The sequence below is a fragment of the Homarus americanus genome, unplaced genomic scaffold (genome assembly GCF_018991925.1).
Source record: "Homarus americanus isolate GMGI-L3 unplaced genomic scaffold, GMGI_Hamer_2.0 scaffold34921, whole genome shotgun sequence".
Lineage (NCBI taxonomy): Eukaryota > Metazoa > Arthropoda > Malacostraca > Decapoda > Nephropidae > Homarus > Homarus americanus.
This window is the reverse complement of record NW_024741901.1, coordinates 4,119,613-4,133,873: the sequence shown is the minus strand read 5'-3', so window position 1 is coordinate 4,133,873 and position 14,261 is coordinate 4,119,613.

Below are 14,261 nucleotides of genomic sequence, written 5' to 3'. Positions count from 1 at the left end.
TTATCCATGTACAGTATAGTTCATGCACTTTCAGCATGATAAGAGTGATTACCAGTTGTTCATTCAATTTATTTATTTATTTTTATTTTTTTTTATTTTTTTTTTATTTTTTTTTTTCAAAAAAAATTTTCTGTACATTTTTAGACATGTACTGTACTGTATTTGGGTTTTCTGTGAGAGCTTTTCTTTAATGAACTTCATGTGCAGGGATTATCAAAGGATATGTACAGTATTTTGAATAATAAGATTTTTCTATAGATATGTTTGCACAGTGGTCCCTCGGTTAACGAACACAATTCGTTCCAGAAGGTCGTTCGTTAACCGAAACCATTGTTTCAATGGGATTTTGGGTAATTGGTTCCAGCTCACCGAAAATTACATACAAAGTAAAAATAAATGCAATAAAGTACAGTATACTTAATTTGAGGTGTGTATGTAGAAGGCTCCTGGTTGATGATGATGATGGGAATTAGAAGTGGGGGTGGAGGAGAAGGGAGAAGAGAAGGAAGTTGGGGTGGAAGAGAAATCACCCCATGCTTCATGCCGCCATTTCACCCATAAAATTTTAAGTTCACTTGGTGTAGTTCAAGATTATTTTCTTTAAATCAACACTGCACTATATATTGTCAATATGTTAAATAAATTTCAGAATGACATATAATTGTACTGTAAAAATGTAAAAATAGTTTATGTTCAAGAGAGCCACAAGCAAGATATTACCTCCACTGACCAGAGATACAAACTGACGCCTTTGTGGGTGAGTCAAGTGGCTGTTGGGCGCACCAAAAACTAGTTTCCTGTACTCCAATTATGTTAAATAAGTGTTAAAATGACTAATAATTTTAATATAAAACTTGGAAAATTATTGAATAGTACAACCTTCTTGATGTTTACTCAAATGGGAACGAATTTAAGCCCTAGAACTGATTCCTGTATTGGCGGACAAATATTCCAGCTGGTGAGCAAGCGAAAACATGTTGACATGATTTCATAAAAATTTCGTTAACCCGATATTTTTTCGTTAACCGAATTGAAGATTCTTATGGAAGGTAATTCGCTAACCGAAATTTCTTTAACCGAGGCGTTCGTTAACCGAGGGATCACTGTACTTTACAAAGATATTTTGGGGTCTTTTTAAGTCATAGAAAAGGCAAAAGATACAAAAAGGAACCAGAAGGCAAGACATTTTAATAATCTGTGATTTGCAATGCCATAGTGTAGATTTCCAAATCTTTTGACCTCTACTCATTGGGTAAAAGCAAGTTGCTGGAGACCACTTAATTCTGTTGTCATTCCTATTTTAATGTTTGAATATTGCCCAGGATTAAAACAGTGAGTTTGCTTTTCAAGTTTATGTAAGTTATTTTGATTAAAAATAAATTAGTTAAGGACAGGATGATAAAAGTCCTTAAGTGATAATAGTCAAAAAGTAAATCCCTCAGAGATCAGTGTTAGTTGTTGATTCATTCCACATTGTTAGTATGAAAGTTTGGTGTGTCCTTTAAATGTTTGTCTGTTGTAATGTCATGTAATTTTTCTCTTGTGAAACGTTCTGATGTCAGTATTTATTCATACAAGCAAGTACATATACATTGTTTGTAGAAGGTAATTACCTAACATTAATAATTAAGAATGAATGAAATTGTTGTTATCCCCTGTTGAGTTAGTGTAATGGTTGCAGTTTACATCGGCCCTGGTCCCAATAGGTTCTATATCTTAACTTCATCTAGTCGTTTGGATAAGGATTTAGGTCCATTTGGTCTAAAGTCTGTTGACTCGTACTTTAGAACTGAGGTCTAGGGTCAGTTTGTAGCAAGGCAGACAGACACACAGAGAGTCACTACAGTTCTTTAGTATTTAATCCATCATATTTATATTTGACATTTTAGGGGATAATAACTATTCTGTGTTGATCTCTAATAATTTCTGCACTTGGGGAAGCAAAAAATAGCATGTGAAATGTCAGTCGGCAGACAGACAGGCAAACTACACAGTATTGTGTACAATGTGGGCATCTTGTACAATGCTGAACTCACACACACTACATCAGGTGTGCATTAAATGTACTGTACACTTTCTTTTTGATATTTTTGCAATCATTTCCTTCTCTTGTACACACACCACTGCCTACTGCTTCAGCCCTAAGGCTGCTAAACTAACACTGTCATTTTACCAAATTTTCCGCCGCTAATACCTGTTGTGTAAATTTCCGATGTTTGAAAGAATATTATCGAGAATTAGAAGTTTGTGATTTTTTTTCCACAAAACCATTCCAATAAATTCTAATTATAAAAAATTTCAAGGCTTACAAACATCTGAAATTTACACTATCAGCGGCGAAAAGTCGCTAAAATGACTGCTATGGCTGCTGTCTCTGCAGCTAACACAAACAGTCCCAGTATGGACTAGCTATCAGACAGATGGTTAGACTGCACCTAGGGAGGTTTACAGTCAATGCCAAACACTTGTTCAAGAATGTAATGTAGCAAAAAAAGTGACTATACACACTGGCAGTAATTCTAATAAAGCTGGACATTTAATAAGATTTGCTCCAAAGGCGAGACATTTTCAGGACGACTTGAGAAAGCAAGACACATATCTAAAATGCGGGACTGTCCCACCGAAAATTGGGACTCCGATCAGTTTAGATTTAAGCTCCCCTTCGCCGTGTGACACCACGTAGCATGGGGGTTAAAATGGGCATGGAAGTCGCTGAAATTGTGTAATCTTTTTCTTGGTCTATTTATGATATACATAAGTTACCAATGCATTTTCCATGGTAAATTTTACATCTGCACTTAAATTATTATTCCTTAAAATATTAAATTTAAGCGCAATATTTTATATACTAAAGAACTGTAGTGACTGTGTGTGTGTCTGTCCGTCCTCCAGTAAATCAGCCGCCTTTCTACTAACTGACTCATGGCCTCAATTGCAAAGTTCAAGTGAACAGACTATAGGCCCCAATCTGAATGGTTAGGTTGGGGCCATTTAGGACTAAGGCTCATTTGATATTGTCATTGGTGCACTTATTCTTCTCCATTTAGTTGGAAAATGAAAGTGGTTGATACATAGTTGTAATATATATAAACAGTACAGTATATATATATATTTTTTTATGAATATATTGTATTATTAGTTACAAGAATGTTTACTGGTATATCTCTACCATGTAAAAACAAAACCTAAAACAAAGGATTTAAAAATAGCTTCATGTCTACAGAATCTTCACCAAATATTTTGGGTCCACTTTATTGTATCAAGTTTCAGAAACAACACTTGAGATAGTTGTTGAAGGATTTGCATTTAGGATTGGTTATTATGGCATTAACTAACCATTCATAGTTAATTTGTACTAAAAAAATTGCTGGACAAGATTGAGACTTGCCCCAAAGAATACATGAGGGTAAGAAGTAGGAATAGATAAACTAAAGGGAAAAAATAATATTAAAAAAAAAAGACAAAAAAATTCTGAGGTAGTATGGAGTTTAAAAATGAACTACATTGTGAATTTGGCTTGAAAAAAGAGCCATTGGTCAAAGAGAGAGTGTGTGTGTGCGTGTGCTCTTTTTCCCATGATATTATTTCCTGTGGTTATTAAGATAGCCTGCTCTATTATATACACTTATGTGAAGAGACTTATACTACTACACCTGGTGGACGGACAATTAGATATACTGTATTGGGAATTTCTTGTTGGGCTTTGCATTTATCACTCCATTGTCATGTAAGAGAAATAATGAATAACTGTCAATGTCTTGAGATCGAATTGAGAAAATGTATTACTTTTTTTTTTTTTTTTAGGACCTAACCCTGTCTCGGCTTGGAACCCAGGAAAGCCCTTACATTTGCTTGCTGGGGCAATAATCCAATATTAGCATTCTCCCCTGCAAGCAACTGTAGCATGTAAAAAGGGGTAATATTGATCGATTCGCTCTTGAAAGTCATGGGTTCGTGGGAAAATTGTCATGGATATTAAAAATGCTTGTGTTTAAGGTATCTCCTGATAGAATAAATTAAAATTAACCATACTGTACTTAAACTGCAGTCACACTAGTGTTCCTACCCAGAATAAATCCATCATAACATTGATTTTTCAACAAACTCCTCAAGACAGGAACGACTTATTTGTTGTCGAAAGTGGGACGATACGGAGCGTCTGAAAATCCACGGTACAGTGGGTTGAAATTTGCTAAAGAGTCTATTGTATTAATAAAATTTACACCTTTCTTATTTTTTTCTTAATGTTAAAATGTACACAAAATTTCAAAAATGTATTTCAATAACAAAACACAAGCAAAAATGTTATTGTAAATGAAAAATAATCTAATAATACATCATGGCAAAAATTTCATTTGACTCTACAGTACTTGCATCACTTTTGTAAACAAACATCGCTTGGACGCTACAAACGCACACTAAATTTCCGTGATGGATACTGTAAGTATTCCTTGGGGCAGAGTCTCAAATTGCTCTCATTGAAAAGTGAAGTACGTAGTACCCTGCAATTTGTAATTATGAAAGCCCCGATTTCAAGAGGAAAGTGATGAAAAGACACTGCTACCAGCTGGATGATTGGTCGATGGTTCCTTTCATCTGGGTGACCAGTGTGCGGATCATACCGTTGACTTATTGCTTTTGGATGAAGTGCTATCGTGGATTTATTGCACAGAAAACTCTAGTGTGACCGTAGCTTTATGCAACAGACAACTCTACTATACACAGTTCATCTTTTAAGACTTAGGTCAAAATGTCCCTGGTACCAAGTGTGAATGTGTTCTAGAGATCTCAAGAAAGAATGAATGGATACTGACAAAATTTGGAAGATAATTTATTTGTGGAGGTCATTGGTCAAAGGTCAATATCAAAAGGTCACTAAAACTAAAGTTTATTTTTTCACATCTTTTGGTCTTTCAAATTTAGCTGCATGATCGCGACCAGGTAAGCTAAATAATGGATTGAAATTCTTCGGCTTTATGGACATAACACTAGTGGTGGTAAATGTGTCACAAACAGAGGTTGTATCCATCTCCTCTGCTACTACTGTAGTGATGATAAAAGCTTGACTGAGTGAACCACTATTAAAGTGATGCACTATGATGCTTGGAAAAGGGATGTTCAACTCTGCTCTGGGGAGGATTAAGATTATGGAATACTTGCACATTGCTAGCTTAAGTTAGGAAATGCTAGAATACAATTTATATATGAAATAACTTTCAAAAAAGGTAATTGTGATACAGAATTATGTTAAATTAAAAAATTCATTTGTTTTTATTGTACAGTCCATGCCACTTAAAAGCCACACAAACTGGTGGCTTCAAAATTTGTAACCGACAACTTTGTTGGGTTCAGGCAAACAATCAGCGGTCAGCCAAGGTGTACAGTCAGCGTTTACTCCCAAACACGTTAGCATGAATACGTTAGAAAGGGAAAGAAAACCCATTCGTTAAGCGAGGGATACTAGTATACTGTACTGTATTAATTTCTTATGTGAAATAAGCCTAGCCAATAAACTTGATAAAATTTTAAGTCCTTTGTATATTCTTGTGTATGGTGCACTTAAATGAGGACAACTGAATTCTTTGATCATAAAATGGTTCTTGTTGAACTGTAAAAAAAAAAAAAGTCCAAATACAGTACAGTATACAGTACCATTAGATCTGACTGAGGACAAGTTACATATCCAGTACATTTGTAAATGTCAAGCTGTTATTCATGTACTGTGCAGGTGAAGGGGCATATTGGACTATTAAAATTTTTTTGAAATGGGCCTATATTTCATGACCAAAAATATAACTTATAAAGTTTGTTCTTGTCACTTTGTACATGTTGACTATTGTTACAATTTAACATAAACATGGTTATTTTGTGTTGCTGCCCATTTACTGTACACTCGAGTTCTCTGTTGATGACATTGCAGCAAATGCACTAAATATATTTAGCCAAAAGGTATTGTAATTCTCTTTGTTATGCTTTTTTGCATAATTTGGAAGACAATAAAATATTCAGGAAAAACAAACTCTGGTGAAACAAAGTAATACTTCATTGTGTGATCTTTTTAATAATTTTTTAGTCGTACCAAATGTAACTATGGTATGTTATGCTGTTTTTCAAGCAAACATGGAATACCCCTTATCTCCCCTTCAAAAAGATTAATTTTAGGTTACTTGGTTCATCTTCATGTTGAAGCAGCAGTGTTACACAGTACTAGTGCTAAAGTAAAGAATCACAACTGAGATTAAAGGCAAGATTTTTCTTATTTATCCTAATGCTTTTGTTGTATTTTTGGTTGAAATATAATTACTTTGTGTGTTTGTGTATGATGAATGGATATAGCACTGTACTGTACATGCAAAAAATGATAAACAAGCAGGGCCAAAATCCAGAGCATCAGTAATACACCCGTCATTTGGTGTTATTCAGTCTCTAGCTGCCTTACCATGTGTTCTACTATTGTGTTCTCCCCATCTTCAGCCAGGCTATAAGATCACCATCTGGTTTACCCTTACCAATTCATACAAACCCAAAAAATAGTAAGTTATGTAGAATATTAATAAAGGTAGTACTGTACATGATATGTAAACTTAACGAACAAGAAATCAACTGGGTAGTAACAAGTGTGTTGAATTGTAAAAATAACTGGTTAATATTTATTAAATATGTGAGAGTTATTAGTTTTAACATCTGTATGATTAGATGATAGATTATGGTACACAGATAAGCATTAAAATACCCTTGTATGTGTCTCCAGGCAGATGTACAGTCGCTCAAAAAAGTATCTGAAAAGTGGGGTTCCGATGGATGTCAAAACGAACAATACAACCCCTGTTGTCTGGGCTTTAATGCCTGGTCCTCTACCATTTCCCCCAAACATATGTCTGATGTGTCATTGTCATGAACAATATTTCTCATACTTTTTTGAGCAACTGTGCACTCAAACTCTTTAGGAAAATGAAATAATCCTTCTGATTGAAAATCTAATAGGGAATAATATATAAAATGAAATATAGTACAGGGTACAGGATAAATATTTTCTTTATATACAATATACTCATCAGTTACAATTCTCTATAATTGTATATGAGGGATGAAATTACCTGTATATTTATTATTATAAATTTCATTATGAATGAGGGAAGGTTTTGAAACCCTTATGAGGCATATGGTCAGCTGTTATAGTGTAACAGAATGAGTTTGAACTCATGTGCAAACCCATACCCAGTAAAGAAATGGATGATAAATATACACAGAATAATAGCAACAACTGTAAGGGTGAAGTACTGTACTTAAGATAAAAGGTCAGGCTTTTCAATGAACTTTTATCAACCATTTCAGGGTTTTATCATATATTGTAACTGAAGCGAGCAAACCTGAACCTAAAAAACTGTTGGTCTTGGGACTCAAGGTATTAAATAATACTTTCAATACTGTAATGACCGTTTCTATATGAATAGGACCATTACAATGTTTTTAGTACTGTGATCACGTATATGTGTAGTATTTGACAGTGCCCTCTCACATCCATGGCAGGGTATTTTTTTCTTTTTTCTCTCAGATTTGTTATATTCTTATGATGAAAACAGTAAAGTAATTGTTGACTTTAGCACTTTCAGCGAACAAAGAACAATGGACCAGTGCAGTAGTATGAAACTTTATGTTTCTGCCAAGTGTTTGTATGTATGCCATCTTAACAGCAGAATTCCTTAAAGTTTGATTTTCGGTTCAAGGTTTATGATAAGTTAGACATAAAGATGGTTCACAGATATTTGTATAAAACTTTTCACCAATAAAAAAATTATTTGGTATTCATGAAAGTGGAGAGCTAAAGTGTGGTGATGATTAGATTTTCTATATTACTGAAATGAGATTATTATAAGTAGACATTTTGCAGAGAAATGCAAACCATAATTGTGCAATTAGGTATCATTAAGTATTTATAGGAATTTTATTTTATGTATAGTATTATTATATACATTATACGGGGTATAGGTTTTTTTATTTCAAAATAAAATGTGGTCACTGTAATTACTAAATTATCTTATAGATTTTAAAACTTTTAGTAAAAAATATGTATTATTGAAATATCAGAAACAGGCTGTTTATTTTTATTGATATTAATGATGAGCTTCCAATATCTTCCACTAAACTATTTACTGTAGAGGCAGTCCTTGAATTGTGACAGAGATACGTTCTGGACCCTGATCGAAAGTCAATTTGTTTGTAATTCAGAAGTGTTAATTCCATAGTTTAGGTTAGGTTAAAGCACAACCCTGCCCATACATAATAACAATAATAACCTATACAGTACATAAAAAAATAATGTAAATACTGCAAATAAATTGTTAAACAATATAGAATAATGAAAATAATGTAAAAAATGGGATTTACATCAAAATTTTTACGATAAATGTACTGTATTGGGATCCCGTTCGTAAGTGCGGATGATCGGAGGTTGGACGGTCGTAACACGGGGACTGCCTGTATATAACTTTATTAAAACCTTTTTCTTTATAAATGATTCATATTGAATTCATAAATAGAGTTGCCATACAGTTAATTTATATTGTACTCATAGAACATTACTGGTGTCATTAGTTTTTGGTGGAGAATCCTTATTTTTATTAAGGACTTTGTGAATACTGTACAGGGATCACGACAACTTTATAATTTATACAGTACAGTACTACACACCTCGACAACACACTTTGTAAATACATGTATATGCCGAGTCACACAAAACAATCTGACATTTAGTTCACAGATATACAAATGACGTAGACTGTATGCATATTCTCTATCCATTAAGACTGTTAGTATTACACCGTACTTGGTTGTAAAGAAAGGGTAACAATAAGAATTAATTTCTCAGCAAATCAACAGATAGTAATACAGAGTTTTGCTGCAGTTTCTATACATTAAATTATTCCTTATTGGAGCAAACTGAAAAATTTTAAATCAACATTGTAAACATTAATGTTAAAAAAAGGGGGGAGAATTTTCCCAGGTCTAGTTTTTGTATAGTCTACCATATTTTATTTTGTCTGAATCCATTATTTTTATACTTTATTCATAAATCATTTCTCACATCAGTTATGTAAAACACAAATTTTTCATCACAAACTCTACTTGTTTATAAGTTCCATATTTGCACTGCTCTCTTTTTACTTGGAAATAAACTTTACTTATATCTATCATATCATGCATAATCATGATGCAGTAGTCCTCTGCCTTACACACAAGTTTAATGTATTGCTATTTCTTTCAAACAAGGTTTGCAAATTTATAATAACACAGTTGACGTTAAAGAACCTTTATTGCGTAATAACATACAGCACTGTACCTGTATGGGTAATGCAGCTAACCAACCAATGGTGCTTATGCAATGCTATGATGTCTGATCCAGTGCACTGCACTAGCCAAGGATTGAGAGTTGGTGGTTGCTAGGAACAATTCCCCATTTTCTTCATAATTTTAATTATTTATCTTGCCTTCTTCTTTCTTGGAACATATCACCTGTGCAAGGTGAGAGACTACTGTATTTTCTTTTAATGTTCCCTACCAGTGAGACTGGAAAGGTATCTTGACCTCCTTCTGTCCATTTAATACTTGCCCAAGAACAGATTTTCTTCCATTAAAAAATCCCAAGTTGACAGCTATAAGGAACATGAATTATAGTACAGCACTTTATATTTTATTGTTTATATGGCAGTTGTGATTATTGCCCTTGCCATTCCTTACATTATCAACTTCATACTTGTCCTTGTCTCCCTGTGCTGGGCCTTTGATCTTTTCCAGCTCCACTCCCTGTAAAATTTTTAACTGTGATTATATGCTCTTGTTTGGCCATCAGAGGTGACTTGAGACATAAATCTTTCCTTTCTTGCAGTTTTTCTTAGAAATCAGTCTTGTTATTATATTTGCTTGTCTTGGCCTCTTAGTTACATCTACACTGGAGAATTGTTCTGATAGTGTAACTCTGAAAGACATGTACAGATTTTTACATACAAAATTTGAATATTTCTTAAGCACTTCATAAACACCTTGAAAAATAACTACAGTACACTGCAACAGTCTCCTTTTTATCTATTTGTATGTAAATTTTATATTGTAAGTACTGTAACATGGTAAGTTCTTCAGCTTATAATGTAATGTAATGGTATGTAGGATGTCAAGGACTATGTTAATTCCTAAATTTCTCGGAGCATAAAACGGCCCTTTTCCTTTACAATATCAAAGTTTAAATAAAGTTAAAAAGTTTGAGATTTGAAATTTACCAATTTGTGTGAATTATGTATTGTGATTTAACTTAATCAAACACATAATAGTTATTAATTACTATATGTTTAATAAATAGGACTTGTAAAATAGTTACCGGTATACTGCTCTGTGTTCCTTTAAACAACAGATTATACTATATTTGACAAATAACTTTGCCAAACAGTCTTACACACGTTTCAACCTGTGTCTTTATATTTTGCACTAAACCCATTACTCTTCCAAGGTTGAAGTGTCAATTTCTCCATCTCAAGATAGTTGTTATAATTTAAATTTGTTACTGTATTTTGTTGTGATATTTCCTTATTGCCATAATTTTTTTTCTATTTATATAACAATGGGTTCTTTGGCATTCTTAGGATTACAGGGTTTGATAGGTTATGTCCTTTTAATTTTTCATGTTTGGGCAACCATCTGATGTTTGTTATAGTGTATTTTAAATGGTTAATTGAAATGCTTTTGACGGAAAAAAAAGAAAAAAGGTCCTAACCTTTCCTCAAGTACGGTAATTGTACTGTCATCCATCACACATTTGCAGAAACATCGAGTTAAGGATTGTATTATGATGATCATTTGGTGAAGTTTACATACTTCAAAATGAAAAGTTTATATCTTTTGGATATTTCATGAAGTACAGGTATCAGTAATTGTGCAGTAAGCACAATTACCCTCAGTTTGCTGCAATCCATGAACAAACAGCGCCACATCATACCTCTTTGTAATTAATGGGACCAATTACAGTGAACCCTCACTTTACGCGGTTAATTCAACCCACAGGGTACCGCGGAAAGTGAGAAACGCGTAAAGTGAACAACATAACATATGGGATTAATTGAAATAGAGACCGGGCCGACCCCCAAACTCCACTTTTTCAGACACAATACCTACGTTGTAGTAAAAATAACTTCTTAATTTTATGATGGTATGCACACACAATTAATAATTAAGAGAAATATCAATAATATTAGGTTTTTTAACACTTACATTAGTAGAAAAGATGGCTGGGCACACGGGGATGGGGGGTTGGTTCCGAGGCAGAGGGCAGATTATTGGCCCTCACCTGTATCAATTGTATCACTATCCACCACAGAGGCTTGCAGGGCCTCTTTGTCAAACCCCTCAAAGTCCATATAAGTCCATATCCTCACTATAATTATCACTATCACTGACTTGGGCCGGCTGTGAAGAACTCGGTAATATTTTGATGACTGGGCGACCTTGTGCGCACCCTGCTCGCGCCGCTTACACAACATGGTGGATGGCGGGAGGTTTGGATCCAAAAATGGCGCGGCTCGCCAGCCGCTCTCCGCGTAAAGGGGTACATGCACCGCGGAATGTGAGCATTCCGGTTTCGGCAGGGTACCGTGTAAACGCGGAATGTGGGACCGCGTAAAGCGAGGGTTGACTGTACTTTATTTTTTTTTAGCATGATGTTTAAAAACAATAGGAAAGGAAAAGTTGACAGCCTTCTGGGCATGTTTTAAGTGCCTTTTAAGGTAAAATAGAATTTTTTAAATATATGTGATATAATAAATCTAAACAAACACTTGTAATTCACTGGATATTTTTTGTGTTGCTTTAAATATAAATTTCTTGTCAAATCCCTAGTGTTGTTGAACTATTAAGGGAAAAAGGTTACTATTGTTATCATCTATACCAGTATATATTTTGTAAATAAATGTATATCCATTGAAAGATTCTTTTATAATCCACACTCTTAACCCTTTTGGATCAAACGCCTGAAATTTTTGGAGGACTGCCCAGAAGAGATTAAATTTTTTTTTAAATACAGTATATTCTTACACACGAGTATTTTGAGTTTAATATCTTTGTTATTTGTAAGTGCTTGTCTTATTGAGCATAATTTTCTAACAGTTGCAGAAAATTCTTAAGATGTGAGAGAATATAATGTGTGAAGAGGTAACTATGATAATTTTCAGTGTAATTCTCATGATCAGTAATTATACTCACTTACAGTACTTAATTATTTTAAAATATACGCTTCTTGCAAATTTGTGCATTATAACACAACAGGCATATTCCATCAGTTTCAAGAATCGTCCTTAAAAAGTTAGATATATGAGAAAGGGTTACTACACTATACCCATAACTATTGTCTGTTGTCTTATTATAAACCACAACAAAAAATAAATAGCATAGAGTTTTTAAGACTACCATTATAAAAGAATGAAATTAAAAAAAACTATCCAAAACCCATTAGTCATTCACACCATTTTTCTCTTTTGAGGACATACCCGGTATCCAGTATTAATGACCATCCCATAAAATTTCATAAAACAAATAAAAAGCAAAGGCATTCCCTTGCCAAAGCCTAAGATCCTGAAAAATGGCTACTCTAAATGTGGGTAGGAATTTGAAATACATGCCAGTAGTTCTCTAAGCTAACCCTTTGTTTTGATGGCATCACTGGTGTGTACTTCAGGTTAAGAGAGCAGCTTGTGTAAATGCAGGTTTGGTAGGGCCACAATGGTTAACATCCATGTCACGGACTTGAGGGTAGACTCACATTTTTAATAAATTTGTTTCCGATTATTTGAGAGGATTTTCTAATTATTATTTATTTGTATGTATTTTTGGGTACATCCCGGGTGTCATCCGCGAATAATAGAGAACCGCGAAATAAAAATCCGCGAACTTGGGGGGCCCCTGTACTCTCTTAAAGGTGGGGAGGGAGTGGGGTGCCATGTTCACCAGTTTGTTTTTACTTATTCTTTAAATTCTCGTATGATCAGCCTCTCATGGTGTGTTTTATCATTAATAATATAAAATATTAAATAATAAAATAATACAAAAAAATATGATAGCTGTGGGTTTATATAACTTCTGGTTTGACTTCAAAATAAAGGAGACCGAGATGGACTGCAGCAGGTGTGTGCCATCTGCTGGCTGGGAGGATGATGAAGGGAGGTGGGGTGTCAATTAATTTGAGTATAAACATCCTTTAGTTTGCACCAGACATAAAATTTTTAGTAATTAACTTTGTACAAGTAGTACAGCGGTAAAGCGCATAACTCTCTCCCAATATGTCAAGGGGTCGAGCCTCGGCCCAGACACACGTGAGAAGGGTGTTATCCAGTGTGACTCTCACTACCAAACACCACAGGTTTCCCGGTCCCGGGTTTCCTCCTGTACTAACACTGGATAAATCGCCCAAGCGGCTAGTAAGCTGATAAGTGGCGATTATTAAAAAAAAAAAAAATAAATAAATAAAATAAAAAAACATATATATATATATATATGTAACCGGTCGGAATTTACTGGACTTTAATTTCCTCACTTGGCTTGGGGTTTATGAAAGATTATTAGATGGTAATGGCAGTGGAAGCACTCCTTAGTGAGAAATCCCGAACCAGCACAAGAGCACTTAAATTTACTAGCAAAATGAATTGTCCGTGACCCGTGGAAGGATAGCGTCTGTGACTGGGATGAATGAGACACACTGTAAAATTTACACTTATATTCCCTCCAACACTACAAACACAATCAAATAATGGTACACCAATATGCGCACCTCTTAACTTGAACTTAAAACACTACTCTGGGGAATAAAAGTTATACATGATATTGAAATTATTAGAAACTCAGGCAACAATAAATTTAAAGTATTAAGAAATGTTGCTTGCACACATGAAACAGGCCTTAAGGGTTTTCACAGAATAATATCCACCACTGCGGAAGTGGTATAAAAATAAGAAATTATTAATTCCACCATGAATAGGCCTAAAGGGCACTCAATATAATTATGTTACACCAACAGATGCACACCTCCTAACCTAACTTAAACACTACTCTGGGGAACAAAGGTTATATCTGAGATTGAAACTATAAAGAAATTTTAAATGCACACAGCATACATTAGTAACTGAAAAAATAGTATTAACTACACACAAAAATATTGTCACTATTATAAAGACGTTACTGAGTCCAATACCCGTGAACCATGCTCCCTAACCTAACACACACAC